The sequence below is a fragment of the Mandrillus leucophaeus genome, unplaced genomic scaffold, assembly GCF_000951045.1.
Source record: "Mandrillus leucophaeus isolate KB7577 unplaced genomic scaffold, Mleu.le_1.0 Scaffold65, whole genome shotgun sequence".
Lineage (NCBI taxonomy): Eukaryota > Metazoa > Chordata > Mammalia > Primates > Cercopithecidae > Mandrillus > Mandrillus leucophaeus.
Genome location: NW_012107030.1, coordinates 1,839,613 through 1,846,791, shown reverse-complemented (window position 1 = coordinate 1,846,791; position 7,179 = coordinate 1,839,613). Strand labels below are relative to the sequence as shown.

Genomic DNA, 7,179 nt, shown 5'->3' with positions numbered 1-7,179 from the left:
GTTAAAAATGAGAAATCAATAGAATTATTTTTTCCTCCAGAAATCATGATCACACACCACATACAAACTTGTTAGGTTAATGTAATGTATGAAATGCTCTTCCATGAGCACAGCGTTCAGACATTGTTTATTTGAACTAACAAAATTCTGATGAAGAAATCAAATAAGAAAGTCCTGTAGCTCATTTTTTCTTTAAAAACAGCCAATCACTGGAAAAACACACATTGACAGAATCTATGTAGTCCCAGGGATGAGACATGCTGCGATCCACTTGTGGCTGAGGGAGCAGGGCTCAGGCCTCATACAGAGAGCAGGCCAGAGGTTTAGCAACATGACCTGGAGTTCAGGGCTCGGCTCTGTCCTCATGACCACAGTAAAAGCACTGACTGAGCACCTGTCCCCTGCCTCCGTTACATACATGACCTCATTTAATCGTCACAAGAACTTTCCCAGGTGGGTTACTATTAGCTCCATTGTTCAGGTGAGGAAACTGACACTCAGCAAGGCAAGGTTACTTTTCTAAGAGCACACAGCAAGTGACGGACCCCCTGGGTCTGGCGCCCAAATCACCTACCTCCTCACCTGGTGTTTTTCCCTCTACATTATATTAACTACAATGTATCAGTTAGTGACTTTATCTTGGTACCTTACCTATATGATTTCATTTAATGATTATGAAGTACCATTATGTATTATTTTTATCCTCTAAACTTTCCTAAAGTTACAGAGCTAGGGGTAGCCGGGACAGGGTAGGACTCCTGTCTGTCTATCTGCCTAAAACTGCAGAGCCCTCACTGTTTCCAGCAATACCCAGCTGCCTCTCCTTGTGCCAAGGGTGTTAGAAGAGCATATCCCCCAGACAGCCTGTTCAGGATAAATGAATTTCATCACGACTGCTCTTCTCAGAAACATGCTTCAGTCTAATAAACCTTAATCACCATGTCATAAAGTGCACTGACTAATCCATTGTACTGTGATTATCACCCATAATAAGTAGAGACATAAAAAGAGATTAATAACAAGGGTAGTCAAATAATACATAGGACTGATGATTATCCACAATGAAGTAAGTAGTGAGTGGAACGTGTTTAAGGAGAAAAGATAAATCGATGCTGGATCTGAGCTGTTGGTTTAGTGCTCTCCCTACTCAGCCGGTCACCCACTCTGCTGCTGACGTTGTCTTCCATGTTACTGGGTGATGTTTCTTCAAAATGTCTTGCTGTGCAAAGTATGCTCTCTTGGTCCCTATTCAACCCCTGTGAGAACTTCACAAACACTCCTAAATCTCACATGAAGCAGCTCTATATCCGGGACAGAGCCCTGGCTTAGCAGTGAGAAAACCTGGTCAAGGTTCATCTCTGTCCTCAGCTAGATATGTGATCGTGAGTGTCACTTAATCTTTCTAAGGCTGTGTTCCTTCATTTAGAAACTGGGATTGGGGATACCCAAAATAAGGTTGACAAAATAAGGTTTGCTGGAAATTCAAATGCTTTTGGTTAAATAATACAGGATTAGCTGATTTAAAGTGCCAATGTTATAAGGAAAATAATCTAACAAATGCAGTAAAGGTCTTGGCACATTTTGATGCTAGAGTTGGTGGCAGTTGGAACAGCCAAGCACCAGGAAAGTGTTCTGAGTCGAAACCAGGACTGAAAAGGGAGGCTCAGTGCAGGTCAAACCAGGATGAGACTGGAGGCAACAGCATACTGAAAGGTACACAAGTTGTAGCCCCTCTCCTTTAAAACTTAACTCCTGCAGTCACCAGAGGCAAGCCCTGAGCAGCATCGGCCTAAGTAAGCAGCCTGTGACTTGTAGAGTGGCTGTTCCCGCCCACAGCTCTTGGAGAGCACTGGGTGGGGCACGCCTGGCAGCTCAAACAGCTGAGTCTTTCACTGAGTGTGAAGACAGCCTGACCCTTTAAAAAGAGTGGAGTTAACCCCTCCTCTGGGTCAACCTCAGCAGTAATTTTCCAAATGCTGCATGATGCATTCACTGTTATGACCCTCTAAAGCTCTTGTTTTAGTTCTAGAGCTAGTCTAAAACTATTTACCACTGATTTTTTTAATCTCTGTGTGTCATACTTGCATTTCTACTTAGGGTAAGACTAACTTGTAAATCAAAGTCTGCCCTAAAACAGCCTTGAGTGTGAACAGACTGAATTGGGAGGCCTGGGTGCCAGCAACAGCCAAAGCAGGAGTTCATAGAGCCCTCACCTATACTGAAAGTGCCTCAGGATGATCTCGTCCTATTCTTTGGAAACATAAAGAATAATACAGCAACTTTTTTAAAAAACAGAAAACTGGCTGCAGTTTTGGTGTCCTGGTGACTCACACAGCAAATTCAACTCCATTTTTACCCAAATCCTTATTATTTCTTCTCCTGCAAGCCACTCCTTAAAGAGAAAATATAAATATCTCTCTTCAAATTCAAGATGATATAGCTTAGTTGGGTCAGTGTTGTTATTGAAAACAGGAGGCCTCAGCTGGGCAGAGTGGCTCACGCCTGTCATCCCAGCACTTTGAGAGGCCGAGGTGGGCTGGTCACTTGAGGCCAGGAGATTGAGACCAGCCTGGCCAACATGGTGAAACCTGTCTCTACCAAAAATACGAAAAAATACGCTTGGTGGCTCATGCCTGTAATCTCAGCTACTCAGGAGGCTGAGGCACGAGAATCACTTGAACCCAGGAGGCAGAGGTTGTAGTGAGCCAAGACCATGCCACTGCACTCCAGCCTGGGTGACAGAGTGAGACCCTGTCTCAAAAAAGAAAGAAAGAAAATAGGAGGCTAGATTCATGCTGCAGCATGGTCAGCAAGTAATAAGGTACTGTAGGAAGCTAGGTGCTGTTTTGGGTTCTTTTAATATGTTATCTGATTTCGTGTTTTTCATCATTCAGGAATAGTTACTCTCCTCCCCACAAATAACAGGAGAAAAGGAGGCTTAATGAGGTCAAGTAATCTGCCCAAAGTCCCAACAAACGCCCTCCTATTACTAACGCTAACCTTCCGTGACTTTCCAGGGCCAGAAGAAAATCCAGTGTGAGGGGTTAAAAAGTGAAACAGGCTTAGCTCACATGGAAAATCCTTAGCTCATCTCCTAGCACATGGTTAAATGCTCAAGAAATGATACCTGGCATTAGCAATAGAAGGGCATTTGAAAGCCTTTAAAGAAACACACAGAATGCATGGATTTTATGGACTTGTGCACAGAGAAGCCCGTGGTGCTAGAAGATACTGTGTAGGACTGTCACCAGTGTGCCTAAAGTTGCTCATTATCTTGCCATTTCACATAAAATAAAACAGAAATGTAAATAAAAGCTACACAAATAATGAAACATATAAAAAAGAAAATTTTCCCTTTGACTCATTCAATTAGTCCTGGGAGTAATGCACATTGTGCTTAGATACACAGTTCTCATTCTCAGAGTTGTTTTCCCTTTGCTTTCCACAATCAGACCACAACCAGGCCAGTGCTTGGTTTTGGAAATAAGACCTTGACCACAGCCCTTTGCCTTATTGGGAATGTGTTGCTCAGCTAAGTCGCTCAAAGTCCATGCTGCCACCTACAGAATGTGAGACCATTTTGGCAAATTATATATCTGACAAGAGACTCAAACAGGCACCGTGGCTCCTGCCTGTAATCCCAGCTACTCAGGATGCTGAGGCAGGAGGATCCTTTGAGCCCAGAAGTGTTAGGCTACAGTGAGCTATGATCACAACACTGCACTCCAGCCTGGGTCACAGCCTTGTCTCAAAAAAAAAAAGAAAAGAAAAAAAAAGAAAAAAGAGATTTTCTAGAGTATATGAAGAACTCTTATAATTCAATAGTGAAAAGACAGATACCTCAATATAAAAATAAGCAAAGGATCTGAATATTTATTCAAAGAAGATATAAACGGCCAATAAGCACTTGAAAAGATGCTCAGCATCATTAGCCATCAGAAGAATGCATATCAAAACTACAATGAGAACTACTTCACACCCACTAGGATGGCTATTATAAAGAAGACAGATCACAATGAGTGTTGACCAGGATTTGGAGAGATTGGAATCCTTACACACTGCTAACAGTAATGCAATATGGTGCAGTCTCTGGAAAACAGTCTGGCAGTTTCCTCAAAAAGTTAAATATAGAGTTTTTATATGAGCCAGCAATTGTACTACTAGGTATACACCCAACAGAATTAAAAACATATATTCACACAAAAAATATGTACAGGAATGTCCATAGCAACATATTTGAAATAGCTAGAAAGCAGAAACAAACCAAATGCCTAGCAGCTGATGACTGAATAAATATAAGATGGTATATCCATATAATGAAATATTACTCAGCAGTGAAAAGGAATAAAGTACTGATATATGATACAACATGGACAAATCTTGAAAATGTTATGGTAAGCGGAAGAAGCCAGGCATAAAATACTACGTGCTTTATGGTTCCCTTCATATGAACTGTCCAGAACAGGCAAATGTATATAGACAGAAAGTAGATGAGCAGTTGCTAGAGTTGAGGGATAGTAAGTGGGGAAAATGGTGAGCAACTGCTAATGGGTACAGGGTTTCTTTTAGAAGTGATTAAATGTCCTGAAATTGATTATGGTGATGGTTGCTAAACTCTGTGAATATATTAAAACACAACAAATTAGATGGATGAATTGTATGGTATGTGAATTATGTCTTAGTAAAGCTGTTGTTTTTTTTAAATCTCATGCTTCCCAGGCAGCTGGAGTTTCTTCCAACTGGGCTGTGGAGTACATGACATGGAAGGCAATGTGGTTAAAGGCATACGTTTCAGAATCAGACTCCCCTGGGTTCCAGTGCTGGCTCTGCCTTTTATTGTCTGTATAAACTTGGGCAACTCTGTGAACTTGTGAAAATATTTGTGATAATACAGTCTTTGTGGCTTTGTGCAGATGAAATGAGATGATGCAGGTAAAAGGTTTATCACAGTATTCACTTTGCAAGTGCTCAAAAGGAAGCTACTGTACTTATAAAGTAAGGCATTTATTCCATTACATATTATTTCTTCCATTTCTCGTGTTTCCGCCACCAAATCAAAATAGGAATCAGAAGTTCACATGCATTTATCTCCACTGACTTCAAAAGAAAAGGGTAAAAAAGTTGTCCTAGTTTAGGGATGCAAATGATGTAGCAGTGGCAGGGTGCCCTGAGTGTGCATTACCAGGCTTTGGAGTTTATGTCATCAGGCATGGGGCGAAATGGTAGCTTTTGAGGCATACAGAGGAGCATAAGTTCTGTCCTATTAAAGAGATCAATTGCCCACTGTGTCCAATATTCTGTCTTCCACTCTGGCTAAGACAGATGCTTCAGAGAAGGCCAGAAAATCCATTAACATACTTAATTACACACTCTTGTATCATGGCAGATACATTACTGTCCCAAACCCAGCCTGTCCTTGCCCTAAATATCCAACATCCATATCTTCAAGGTAGCTTGCAGATTTAAACTAATTAATCTTTCTCCAAGAGGCTTTTTCTTACCAGGGAGTGGGAGGGCTGGTTACCTGCCGCCTGCCCTCATCTGTGAGCTACTGCGCTGATGCCTGATTGTCACTTTGTGCCTGTTTGACCTTATGCTTAGTGGGCATTTGGAACTCCTGCACCGTCAATCATTTGTTGAAGACCAACTGTATGCCAGGAAAGGTGCCAGACATTGGGGCAAAAGGAAGACAAGGATTTTGTTCCTTTATGAGAGGAACTCTAAGTCTACTAGGGAATATATAATTTTTCCTATATTATGATTACTTAAAAATGTGTTGGCCTCCCCTTTGAGAGAGATATATCTGAAGATAATAATAATGTAAGGTATAACTACTGAAATGGCTCAGAACAGCAAAGTGACTTCTCAGAGGTCACTATGAAACACTTCCATTTTCATTTAGTTAGTCTCATGGCTGGGTCTAGTTGTAAAGGGAGTGGGGGAATGTACTCATTTAATGGAGGGACAATGTGCCTAGATATAAACTGAAGTTCTATCCCTAAGAAAAAAAAAAGAGAGAATGAATTTGGGGTACAAATTAGCAATCTTCTCACAGGAGGCATGGAAGATTTTTAATAAGAGAGTGGTAAATTTAGATCTGTGGTTAGGGGCATATTTGGTGGCCCACAAACATCAGTAGGTTAGGGTGTGGGGTAAGGAAAGGTAAGACAAGGGAAAGGAAGCGAAGCCGCGGCAAAACATGATCAACTAAAAGCCAAAACATGATTATTGGTTTGAACAACTAAGAGGATATGAGGTGATCTTTGAGAAAGCTGTTTTACAAGAGTGGTAAGCTAGACACAAAAACCTGTGATGAAAAATCACCAATATGTTGTCCCTTTTGTTGCTCAAGGAGCTTACAATGCACTGGGGAGAGAAACACACATCTGCAAATAATCATCACTGAAAAGAAATCATTGCATTAAGTGCTATAGTTAAAGCGTATAAACCCAACACTGAGCACAAAGGAGGGAGGGATTGGGTCTGACCTGGAGAGCAGCAGAGGAGAAAGTGCAAAATGAAAGGTACCCCAACAACAGACAAAGGGTCACACTTGGCCCCAGACATAGTGCTTCTTCCTCAAGTGCGAAGGGAGTATTGCCAACACAAGATATGCAGTGTTATCTGTATTTGCAAATTGTTTATATTCGGGACATTCACTTCATTCAGTCCGGCAATTTCATTCAATTAATCTCATTCATTTCTTAACTAATCTAATTCATTATTCTCTGTAAACTCCACGAGAGCGGAGACTGCGTGTCTTCTTCATCGGTAGATCCCCCATGCCTACTGGCGCTAGTAGTTGCCCTAAATTCACTTATCAAAGGCAGAAAGAATAACTGGGACTCTTCTCTCTTGCTTTTCACGATTTCCAGCAGGGCACAAAGGCCTACAGTCCCGACCTGAAAAAAACAGACTTGACTGGAGGCAGCGCCTCTTCTTCCAAATACAGCTCCGGCTGCCGCAGATTAGCACAACCGCCTAAGCGGCGGAACTCTGGAGAGTGCGGAACCTGGCATCCTAGGAAACTGAAGGCAACGGAACCTGGGGGCGATGGAATCCGGGAGTGGTGGAACCCGGAGCCTGTAGAACTTGAATCCAGCGGAACCTGACAGCGGCGCCCAGGGGGCCACCCGGACTCTGTTTGGAACGGAAGCACAGTGTCCGTCGTTTCCTGGT

General features: G+C 42.1%; 1 long non-coding RNA gene across 1 annotated transcript in view; it reads right to left on the bottom strand.

Moving 5' to 3' along the window:
* Positions 1 to 6,975, bottom strand: part of LOC105554553 — an 88,901-nt gene extending 81,926 nt beyond the window's left edge. Inside the window, exon 1 of the long non-coding RNA XR_001008345.1 lies at positions 6,489 to 6,975. This is a non-coding gene — a long non-coding RNA (uncharacterized LOC105554553). The remainder of the gene's footprint in view (positions 1 to 6,488) is intronic.
* Between the last annotated feature and the right edge of the window lie 204 nt (positions 6,976 to 7,179).